This window comes from Sus scrofa, chromosome 15 (assembly GCF_054392235.1).
Source record: "Sus scrofa isolate SSC_HxYL_T2T_F1_AM1 chromosome 15, Sscrofa_HxYL_maternal_Yorkshire_Landrace_v2.0, whole genome shotgun sequence".
Taxonomy (NCBI): Eukaryota; Metazoa; Chordata; class Mammalia; order Artiodactyla; family Suidae; genus Sus; species Sus scrofa.
Window position 1 is genome coordinate 17,734,657 of NC_139397.1, and position 13,127 is coordinate 17,747,783.

The 13,127-nt window shown below is 36.9% G+C and overlaps 1 protein-coding gene across 47 annotated transcripts in view; it reads right to left on the reverse strand.

The window, feature by feature from the left end:
- MBD5 (methyl-CpG binding domain protein 5) overlaps positions 1 to 13,127 on the reverse strand; it is a 438,228-nt gene that overhangs the window by 109,027 nt on the left and 316,074 nt on the right. The gene's annotated exons all lie outside the window — the stretch shown is intronic.

Consider the following 13,127-nt stretch of genomic DNA (forward strand, 5'->3'; position numbering starts at 1 on the left):
CTATGTTATATTTAAACAATAGATAACTGAGGACAAAAAATAATACTTGAAAAGGAACAGGAGAAAAAGATTGATTAGCTGAAAGTAAAATGCAGAGCAGACTGGAGCTCAAATTCTCTGCTAAAAACGACAAAATTCACAACTAATGGCTGAGCAATCTTCAGCCAAATGGACTGGAAACCTTAAACAAGATATCCTACTCCAGAAGAAAAAGAGGAGAACACATCAAGAGGTAGGAGGGGCGATTTCACGATATAAACAACGCCATAACTCCTGTGTGGGAAGCCCCACAGACTGGAAACTGGTTCACAGAGACTCATCTACAGGAGTGAGAGTTCTTAAACAAGAAGAGATGCAAAATACAATAACTGAAATAAAAAATTCACTAGAAGCAGCTAACAGCAGAATACAGGAGGCAGAAGAACGAATAAGCAAGGTGGAGGACAGATTAGTGGAAATTACAGATGCAGAACAGAAAAGAGAAAAAAGCCTGAAAAGGAATGAAGAGAGTCTCAGAGAAGTCTGGGACAACGTTAAATGCACCAACATCTGTGTTACAGGGGTGCCAGAAGGAGAAAAAGGAGAAAAGGGGACAGAAAAAATATTCCAAGAGATAATAGCCAAAAATTTCCCTAACATGGGAAAGGAACCACTCACTCAATCCAGGAAGCACAACGAATACCATATAAAATAAACCCAAGGAGGAATATACCGAGACACATATTAATCAAACTGACCAAAATTAAAGACAAAGAGAAAATCTTGAAAGCAGCTAGGGAAAAGAAACAAATAACATACAAGCGAAACCCGATAAGGTTATCAGCAGAATTTTCAGCAGAAACTCTGCAGGCCAGAAGGGAGTGGCATGATATACTTAACACGATGAAAGGAAAAAACCTCCAACCAAGATGACTTTACCCAGCAAGGTTCTCATTCAGATTTGAAGGAGAAATCAAAACCTTCACAGATGAGCAAAAGCTGAGAGAATTCAGCAGCACAAAACCAGCCTTACAACAAATACTAAAGGAACTTCTCTAGGCAGAAAAGAAAAGACAGCAACAGCAAACAACAATACCACAAATGACAAGGCTCACCAGTAAAGGTATATATACAGTAAAGATACAAAATCATCCATGCACAATTATACCACCGAAAATCAGAAACCATGAGAAGAGGAGGGTATAAATGCAGGACACTGGAGATGAACTTGCAATTAAGAGAACAACTTAATCTCATATACAAATACACTCATATCAAAACTTCAGAATAACTGAAAACCAAAAATCTACAATTGATACACAAACAAATTAGAAAAATCAACTCAAATTCAACACTAAAGATAGTCATCAAATCAGAAGAGGAGAGAACAAGAGAAGAAGGAAAAAAAAGAGCAACAAAAAACAAATCCAAAGTAATTAATAAAATGGCAATAAGAACATACATATCAATAATTACATTAAATGTTAATGGACTAAACTCCCCAACCAAAAGACATAGATTGGCTGAATGGATACAAAAACAAGATCCATACATATGCTGCCTTCAAGAGACCCACTAGGGACACACACAAATCGAAAGTGAGAGGATGGAAGAAATTATTCATGCAAACAGGGATCAAAAGAAAACTGGAGTAGCCATACTTATAACAGACAAAATAGACTTTAAAACAAAGCATATTTTAAGGGACAAAGAAGGTCATTACATAATGATAAAGGATCACTCCAAGAAGAAGATATACCCATTTAAAAATATCTACACACCCAACATAGGTTCACCACAATATATAAGGCAACTGCTAACAACCTTAAAAGGAGAAATTGACAATAACACAGTAGTAGTGGAGGACATTAACACCCCACTTACTGCAATGGACAGGTCATCCAGACAGAAAATCAATAAGGAAACACAGGCCCTGAATGAAGCATTAGAACAGATGGACTTAATAGTTATTTATAGGACATTCCATCCAAAAGCAACAGAATACACATTCTTCTCAAGTGCACAGGGAGCATTCTCTAAGATTGATCACATCCTGGGCTACAAAGCCAACCTCGGTAACTTTAAGAAAATTGAAATTATATCAAGCATCTTTTCCGACCAAAATGCTATACGACTGGAAATCAACAATAAGAAAAAAACTGCAAAAAACACAAACATGTGGAGACTCAACAACATGCTACTAAAACAATCAATGGATCACTGAAGAAACCAAAGAGGAAATTTAAAAATACCTGGCAGCAAATGACAATAAAGATACAACACTCCAAAACCCATGGGATGTAGCAAAAGCCATTCTAAGAGGTAAGTTTATAGCAAGACAAGCCCACCTCAGGAAACAAGAAAAAGCTCAAATAAGCAAGCTAACTTTACATCTAAAGCAGCTCCAGAGAGAAGAACAGACAAGACCTAAAGTTCGCAGAAGGATAGAAATCATAAACATCAGAGCAGAAATCAATGAAACAGAAATGAAGAAAACCATAGAAAAGATCAATGAAACGAAAAGCTGGTTCTTGGAAAAGATCAACAAAATTGATAAACACGTAGCCAGACTTCTCAAGAAAAAAAGAGAGAGGACTCAAATCAATAAAATTAGAAATGAAAAAGGAGAAGTAAAAACAGACGTCATAGAAATACAAAGGATCATTAGAGACTACTATATGCAAGTATACGCAAATAAAATGGAAAACCTAGAAGAAATGGACAGATTCTTAGAAAAGTACAATCTTCCAAGACTAAACCAAGATGAAATAGAAGAGATGAGTGGACCAATCACATGTACTGAAATTGAAACTGTGATTAAAAAACGTCCAACAAACAAAAGTCCAGGACCAGATGGCTTCACAGGCGAATTCTATCAAACATTTAGAGAAGTGCTAACAACTCTCCTTCTGAAACTATTTCAAAAAATTGCAGAGGAAGGGACACTCCTAAACTCATACTATGAGGCCACCACCAACCTGATACCAAAACCAGACAAAGATACCACAAAAAAAGAAAATTACAGGCCAATTTCACTGATGAACATCAATGCAAAAATCCTCAACAAAATACTAGCAAACCACATCCAACAATACATTAAAAGGATTGCACATCATGATCAAGTGGGATTTATCCCAGGGATGCAAGGGTTCTTCAACATCCTCATATCCATCAGTGTGATACACCACATTAACAAACTGAAGAATACAAACCATATGATCCTCTCAGTAGAGGCAGAAAAAGCCTTTCACAAAACCCAACACCCATTTCTGATAAAAACCCTTCAGAAAGTGGGCACAGAGGGAACCTACATCAACACAATAAAGGCTGTATATGAGAAACCCACAGCTAACATCATTCTCAATGGTGTAAAGCTAAAAGAATTCCCACTGAGATCAGGAACAAGACAAAGATGTCCTCTCTCGCCATTATTCTTCAGAATAGCTTTGGAAGTCCTAGCCACAGCAATCAGAGAAGTACAAGAAATAAAAGGAATCCAAATTGGAAAGGAAGAAGTAAAACTATCACTATTTGCTGATGATGTAATACTATACCTGAAGAATCCTAAAGACTCTACCAGAAAACTGTTAGAGCTCATCCATGAATTTGGCAAAGTCGCAGGATACAAAATTAATACACAGAAATTGACTGCATTTCTATACACTAACAATGAAAGAGCAGAAAGAGAAATTAGGGAAGCAGTCCTGTTTACCACTGCTTCCAAAAGAATACAGTATCTAGGAGTAAACCTACCTAAGGAGACAAAAGACCTGTACTCTGAAAACTATAAGACACTGAGGAAATAAATCAAAGATGACATAAACAGATGGAAAGACATACCATGTTCTTGGAATGGAAGGGCCAATATTATGAAAATGACTATACTACCCAAAGCAATCTACAGATTCAATGCAATCCCTATCTAATTACCAAGGACATTTTTCACAGAACTGGAACAAAGTATCTTAAAGTTTGTTTGGAAGCACAAAAGACCCAGAAGAGCCAAAGACATTTTCTTTCTGAAAAAGAAAAATGGAGCTGGAGGAATCAGGCTCCAGTGCTTCAGACTATACTACAAAGCAACAGTCATCAAAGCCATATGGTACTGGCACAACACAAAGACAGAAATACAGATCAGTGGAACAGGATGGAAAGCCCAGAATTCAACCCACGCACCTACAGCCAACTAATCTATGACAAAGGAGGCACAAATACACAATGGAGAAAAGACAGCTTGTTCAATAAGCGGTGCTGGGAAAACTGGATGGCCACATGGAAAAGAATGAAATTAGAACCCTCCCTAACACCATACACAAAAATCAACTCCAAATGGATTAAAGACCTAGATATAAGACCAGACACTATAAAACTCTTAGAGGAAAACACAGGCCAAACACTCTCTGACATAAATGACAGCAACATCTTCTCAGATCCACCTATCAGAGTAATGACAGTAAAAGCAAAAATAAACAAATGGGACCTAATCAAACTTAAAAGTCTCTACACAGTAAAGGAAACCCTAAACAACATGAAAAGACAACCCACAGAATGGGAGAAAATCTTTGCAAATGAATCAACTAACAAGGGATTATGTTCCAAAATTTATAAACACCTTCTGCAGTTCCATAGTAAAAAAACAAACAACCCCATCAAAAAACGGGCAGAAGATCTAAACAGACAATTCTCCAAAGAAGACATATGGATGGCCAAAACACATGAAAAGATGCTCAACATCACTCATTATTAGAGAAATGCAAATCAAAACCACTCCGAGGTATCACCTTACTCCAGCCAGAATGGCCGTCATCAAAAAGTCTACAAACAATGAGTGCTGGAGAGGGTGTGGAGAAAAAGGAACCCTAGTACACTGTTGGTGGGATTGTAAATTGGAGCAACCACTGTGGAAAACAGGATGGAGATTCCTCAGAAAACTAAACATAGAACTACCATTTGATCCATCAATCCCACTCCTGGGCATCTATCCAGAGAAAACCATGACCTGCAAAGACACATGTACTCTGATGTTCATTGCAGCACTATCTGCAATAGCCAAGATATGGAAACAGCCTAAATGTCCATCGACAGAGGACTGGATCCAGAAGATGTGGTCCATATACACAATGGAATATTACTCAGCCATTAACATGAACGAAATATCAGTACTTTTAGCAACATGGATGGACTTAGAAATTATAATGCTAAGTGAAGTCAGCCATACAATGAGACACCAACATCAAATGCTTTCACTGACATGTGGAATCTGCAAAAAGGACAGACTCAACTTCTTTGCAGAACAGATGCTTACTCACAGACATTGAAAAACTTACTAGAGGAGATAGTTTGGGAGGTAGGGGGATGTGCTTGGGTTGTGGGATGGAAATTCTATAAAATTGGATTGTGATATCATTAATAAATAAATAAATAGATCCTGCTATGTAGCACTGGGAACTATGTCTAGTCACCTATGATGGAGCATGATAATGTGAGAAAATAGAAATGTGTACATGTATGTGTAACTGGGTCACCATGCAGTACAGTAGCAAAAAAATTGTATTGGGGAAGTAACTATTAAAATAATAATAACAATAAATGCACATAGATTCCAAAAAAAAAAAAAAAAGGAAACCATCCTAAGGCACATCATAATCAATCTGCTCAAAACCAGAGATAAATAAAAATTTTTAAAAGCAACTGGGAGCTAGGGGAACATGTTATGTACCGAAGACTAAAGTGAAAGATGATAAAGAGATTCCTTAATGAAAACAGAGCTGTGAGAAGACTGAGATCTTATCTTTAAAGAATGTTTTTAAAAAATCCCCCCAAACAGTTAACCTAGAACTCTATATTTAACAAAAATATCTTTCAAAAATGAAGGTGATGTAAAGCTTTTTTTAGATATACACAGCTGAAAGGATTCAAGTAATGATAAAGTTTTTAGGAAGAAGAAAAATAACACCAGATTGAAATATGGATCTAAGACAAAAGGGATGTAGAGTACCATAAATAGGAGTTACATAGCTAAACATATAAAATCTTTTTCTTTATTATTTAAAGTCAATCAACAATTTTTTTGACTGCCCTGCAGCATATGGAGTCCCAGGCCAGAGATCAGATGCAAGCCACAGTTGTGCTGCAGCTGCTGCAACACCAGATCATTTAACCACTGTGCTGGACTGGGGATCAAACTTACGTCCCAGCCCTGCAGAGATGCTGCTGATCCCACATCACACAGTGGGATCTCCAGAAAATTTAAATTTTAAAAAATGTAGTATGGGATGATAAAGGAAAACAGAAAGAGAAGAATAAATATCAAATATGACAAATACAAAATAAAAAACCAGGGACAAATAGCAAAATGATAGTCTTAAAACCTAACCACATCAGGAATTCCCGTCGTGGCTCAGTGGTTAACGAATCCGACTAGTAACCATGAGGTTGCGGGTTTGATCCCTGGCCTCGCTCAGTGGGTTAAGGATCCGGTGTTGCCGTGAGCTGCAGTGTAGGTCACAGACACCGCTCAGATCCCACGTTGCTGTGGCTCTGGCGTAGGCTGGCGGCTACACCTCCAATTGGGCCCCTAGACTGGGAACCTCCATATACTGCAGTAGTGGCCCTAGAAAAGGTAGAAAGACAAAAAACAACAACAACAACAAAAAAAAAAACAAAAAAAAAAACTAACCATATCAATAACCATACTAACCATAAGTGGTCTAAACACCCCAATTAAAAAGCAGAGGTTGCCAGACTTTAACAAAACAAAACAAAACAAAACAAAAGCAAAGTCCAACCATATGCTGCTTACAAAAATCACACTTTAAATATAATGACAAATGAAAAAGAAAAATTCTATTAACACTGATTGAAAGAAAGGTAGAAGGGCATCTGTAACAGCTCAGGCTGAAAACAACCCAGATATCCAGGTGAATAGATACATAACCTAATTGTGGTATATTCATATAGTAGAATGTAACTCAATAAAAAAAGAAAAAAAAAACCTACCAACTCGTGTATTAGCAAGAGTCAATCTCAAAGTGATCATCCTGAGTGAAAGACGCCTAATGAAAAAAAAAGAGTACTTTACATTTATGTAAAATTATAGAAAATGGAAACCAATCTATAGTGACAGAAAGCAGATCCATGATTGCTTGGGGATGTCAAGGGGCTGGTGATAAAAGGGAGATATGTTCATTACCTTAATTGCAATGATGATTTTACATATGTTAAAACATCAAATTGTGCTCCTTAAATATATGTTGTTAAATGTATATCAATTATATCACAATAAAACCATTAAAAATAAATAAATAAAAGGAACAACTCTTCCTTACAGAAGAATTCCAATGAATAAATGCAAGAGAAACGAGGAATACAGAAAATCACTTTTAGAACACCACCGTAATAACTGTGGCAGGCATGATAAATGAATGCTAAAAATAGTAGGTGAAGGTTTAAGAAGAAACAAGATATATGCATAATATCAAGGTATCTGCTTTCAAGTATTTATTAATTACAAAGAGGGAAAAGAGCAACTTTACAGCCTTTATAGTAGGCTTTACAGAAATCTAACAGACACCTATTAAGCCAAGTGATCACGGTTAACATTATTAGTAATAGGACATAATCAACATCATTCACCTCCTGCTACAATGCACTGAGAAGGGGATATCATCGTCAATTACTGTCCCCCAAATGCATAATCTCAATCTAATCAGGAAAAAAAAATCACACACGCCCAAACTGAGGAACATCCAACAAACTTCCTGACTAGTTAGTTTAAAATGTCATGGTCATGAAGGATAAGAAGAGACTAAAGAACTCTATCAGGTTTGAGGAGACAGACATGAAAACAATATGCAATGTGGGATCCTGGATTGTATCTTAGAAAGAAAGAGCATATTAATGGAAAAACTGGTGAAATCAGAATAAAGTCTATTTCAGGTAACAGTGTTGTATCAATATTACTTTCTTAGTTTTGATCATTGGATTATGGCCATGCAAGATGTTAACATTGCGGGAGGGAGGTAAAGCCTACGTGGAAATGCTCTGTACTGTTTTTTGCAACTGTCTTATTAGCATAAATTATTTCAAAATAAAAAAAATGTAAAGAGAATAAATCACAGGTGCAGACAGGTGAAGAAACAGTAACAGATCTCTTATCTGCTTTAACAGATCTGTTACTGGCATCTTGACCTACATGATTGCCTGAAGAAATGACTGCGAGAACCTGAAGATGAAATGATGAGATTGATGATGGCAATCTTTGAAGAACTATAGAGACTGGAAGAGAAAGGGTGCAAGACTGGATAATGACACTAGTCCTAATATTTGTGAAAAGAAAAAGAATGTGGAGATCTCAAATTACAAAACAGTCAGGCTTTAAGTTGTGCTTTTTAAGCCCTGCAAGCCTTCTAGAAGGAATTAATGAACAGACAGTCTTACATGTGTTAAGAAACTTCTTTCTAAACAAAGGAAGGCAGTGATAACTATGAGCTAATTCATCTTCACCAAGAACAAGTCATATTAGACTAACTCCAATCATTTCCTGAAATTATTACATGGTTGGCAGATCTGAAAAATACTCTAGAGCTAGTAAATTTGATTTCAAGAAGGAATTTAGCAAAGTCATTAGAAATCTTGTAGATAAGATAGTAAAATAAGAGCTAGATGACATTTCAAAAGTCGTATATATTTATTATTGACTGAATGACTGCAGACTTATGACTCAATGTCCAAGTTCAGTCTCCTATTAGAATTCTCTATTGGCAGATGAAAAGGCCTTTTCTCTGCAATCCTACACCAATAAACATTTTCCATTAAGTAGGATGAATAAACACTGAAATGGAAGAATGGCTGATGGTTACAGAATAGAATTAGGATCCAATATACTCCTAAAGGGATTCTGAAGATCACCTTTAGAAAATAAGATCAAATGGAAGATGGAAGAAATAAAATGTATAATATATGATATAAAAAGACATTTTTTGGCTAAATGTAAGCTCAGTAAGTCTTGCTGCTGATACAGAATTCTAATAGGAAATTGAACTTGGATGCTGAATCATAAGTCTGCAGTCATTCAGTCAATACAATATAGAGGGTAAAAAGGCCAACAGGATCATACTTATCAGAGAGTGATATTCAGCCTACATTAGAATGGAGAATTCTTCTAATAAACTGTAAACTTTTCCATATTTCATTCATCAAATGGAGAAAATAAATAGGATGAGACAAATACTTATTAAGCACTGGTAACAGAGGCTGCACAGTAATTTTCCTATTGTGTCTATAGAGGTAACCTTACTTTAACTAGAATCTTATATATTATCTAATGTATTAGATTTCATCTGAGACTACATTATTTAAAAGAAAAGCTTTCCTATATTTATAAATAAAACAACCCCCTGAAAAGTCAATGATCTTTTAAAATATAAGGATTAGAAGACAGAAATATAGGGGCTACAGGATACACACTCATGAATTAACCAGAGAATAATAAAGCCAAATATAATGGAGTAGGCCATGTAATCAGTTTGCAAGGGATTGGCAACTTCTGCTGAATGGTTTGCCTGAATATCAATCCTTTTCCATTTCACACATTTTTATCTCACAGAAAGATACTGAGCTAGGATTTTCAGCGTGAGAATAGAGAGAAAGGACACCAACTGAGTAATATCTGAGGTCTAAAATAAGAATTCTTTGTAATTATAAGGATGTGTGTGGGGCATGAGATGATGTAAGGAGTCTAGGAAAGGGATGGTAAATAAGTTTTAATTTACATGCTGTATGATATATCATGGATTTCAGCATAAAACAAGAGAGAGTACACTCAAATTGGGCAATTTGTGAAAAAATTTAACAGCAAAGATGTGGGCAAGATTTAGGGGAACTGGCAAGGGATAGTACATAACCCCAGGGCTAGCAATACAAGAGACCCATTATCACCCCAAAGTCAGAAAAGAGCAGTTTCTGGAATTGAAGGTGTTGATAGGTATTAGGTCGTTCAGTCAAAAGATGAAGCCAACCTGTGGCAAGCCCGCGAAAACAAATACTTTTTTTTTTTTTTCTTCATTTTTAGGGCCATACCCACAGCATATGGAAGTTCCCAGGTTAGGTGTTGAATTAGAGCTGCAGCTGCTGACCTACACCATAGCTCACGGCAACGCCAAATCCCCAACCCCCTGAACAAGGCCAGGGATTGAACCTGCATCCTCATGGATACTAGTCAGATTCGTTTCTACTGCACCACAATGGGAACTACATAAAAATAAATATCTTAATATCCCATTTCCTGATCTTCTATGAATGCCTCCCAGCAAACCCACGTGGAAGACAGAGGGCAAGAAAGCTCTCAATGTAGTCCCAAAGGTGACTGCACAAAGAACTGGGTGAAAAATAAGCAGGATATCCTAATTGATTGACAATAGTTGCCTACAACACCAACAGAAAAGGATTCTGTGATGTCATTCAAGCTGAGTAAGACAAATAACCCTGAGAAGCATATACCTATCAGAATGGCATGAGGCAGTGTCGGCATGTGCTTATAAGTCCTATGTTCATAATAAGCATGTGATGGAGAAATGGCAGCCTATGTGTTGTAAGTTTCTCAACCCTGGACCATGAAGACTTTCATATTTCTATTTTTTCCGAATGGTAAATAGCTGTACTAACAAATAAAACAAAAGAGGAACAAATTTGAGAGCAGGGATAATACATTTAATTTAGGCTGGGGTGACTTTGAAATTCCCAAAGATCATCCATGGATACATGAATGTGATGTTCAGTGGGGAAGTCTTGACTGGAAATGGGAGTTTTGGGAATCAATAGTTTATACACGATAGTTGAAACCATAAAAGTGGAAAGAAACTGAGTAAAGAGAGTTACGGCAAGTATGAAATCTGGTGAACATGAACATTTTAAGTGGAGGGCATAAAAAATTTGCAAGAAAAAGAGCAAGAATAGTCAGAAGGTTACAAGCAGTACCCATGGGATGCAGATTCAAAGAAACCAAGGGAGTAGAATATTTGTAGAAGAATGTTGCCATGACTGTCGCCTAGAAGATTACAGGTGCTCTTGGTGAGAGCAGTTTCAGGAATATAACAAAAGGCAGAACCTAATTTCAGTGGGATGAGAAGTTAATGAGAGATAAGAATGTGAACACTGCAAATATTGCTCTTCTGAATACAATGGATGAGGTGAAAAGAATGAGTGGATGGTAGTTAAGTGAAAACAGGATCAAAAGAGTAGTTTTTAGAGTAACAGAACAAAATTAAAGCATGAGGAGAAGGAGCTAATGGGTGAAAGTGAATAAATAAGGATGAAAGAACTATTAGAGATGGCTAGAGCCCATTCTACTAGTATATCCCTAAGGCTAGATGCCTTGCCCACACTTCTCAAAACAGGTGACTGACTATCCTAGGTATATAAGTTAATTAATAATCTATTAAGAAAAGATGAGTCGAGGGGAGTTTCCACGGTGGCTCAGTGGGTTAAGAACCTGACATAGTATTCATTTGGATCCCTGGCCTTGATCAGTGGGTTAAGGATCTGGTGTTGCTGCAAGCTGCACCATAGGTCACAGATGAAGCTTGGATCTGGTGTTGCTGTGCCTGTGGACTGCACTTGCAGCTCCAATTAGACTTTCATGTGCTGCGGGTGCAGCCATAAAATGAAAACAAACAAAAAAACCCCAAAACCAAAAAACAACAACAACAACAACAACAACAAAAAAAAAAAAAAAAAAAAAAAAAAAAGGAAAAGATGAGTTGAGCCAATTGGATTCTCTTTGTTAGGAGTATGAACTAAGAAATATGGAAATAACTGGCTGATTAGCAAAGGAAACTCAGGAGAAAGGGTAGTGATTAAAAGAAAGAAAGAAGAGAATAGTAATGAGCAATGTTAAAGTTCATTTAGACAAAATACCAATTGTGAGTGGATAATGGAAGGTAGAGTATGAAGAAGTTAGATCTTTAGGGAAACAGAATAGAACAGAGATATGTAGGGGGATAGGCAGAGGCTCCAAGAGAGACCGTGTCCCTCCAAAAGAGTGACACAGATAGTTGCTTTGGTTTTTGAGAGCTTTCCAGTTATGGTGCATTAGTATCCTTACACTAACTTACCTTTTCTATTAATTTGAATGGGTTTCTGTTCCTCATATCCCAAACTCTGACACTAAGACAAGGACTGAAAGCAAAGCCATGGAGGACACAGGAAAGAAAAAGTCGAGTAAAAAAAGGTTGCTTAGAACAGGAAGGGAAAATCCAATGCTCAGAGATCCTAGGAAAAAAAGGACAAGAGTTGATGAAGGAATTGGAAGGAAGTTCATAGCTCAAACATTTATCAAAAAACAAAAAAGAGGAGTACTCTTGTGGCACCACAGGTTAAGGATCCAGCATTTCACTGCAGCAGCTCGGGTTGGTGCCGTGGTGCAGGTTCCATCCCTAACCTGGGAACTTCTGCATGCCACGGGTGTAGTCAAAAAGAAAAAAAAGGAGTTCCTATTGTGGCTCAGTGGTTAACGAACCTGACTAGTATCCATGAGGACATGGGTTCGGTCCCTGGCCTCGCTCAGTGGTGTGAGCTATGGTGCAGGTTGCAGATGCGTCTTGGATCCCGCGTTGCTGTGGCTGTGGTGAAGGCCGGCAGCTACAGTTCCAATTAGACCCCTAGTCTGGGAACCTCCATATGCCGTAGGTACAGCCCTAAAAAGACAAAATAAATAAATAAATAAAATAAAATAAAATTGAATGAGTTAATAAGCATCCAAAAAAAAAAAAAAAAAAAAGCTGAGAACTAAAGAGCCACAGAGCAAGCCCAAAGAAACCAGAGGGAAGGAAATATAAATAAAGGGGCGGGTGATGCAGAGAATAACATCAACAACCTGCACAACAGTAACAAATAAGAATAGCAAGCCAAAAGTCGATTCTCTGGAAAGATTAATAACGTAAGCAGATGTTGGGCAAGAATGAAAAAGAACAAAAGAGAATGTGCAAATAAAATACAGAATGAAAAATAGGAAATAACTACAGACATTACAAGATTGAAAAAGGAGATTGGGTACTATGAAAAACTATATATTAAAATATTTGAAAATAGAAATAAAATAGATAAATGCACAGGAAGATATAAAATATCTCAACTGTTACAAAAAGAAA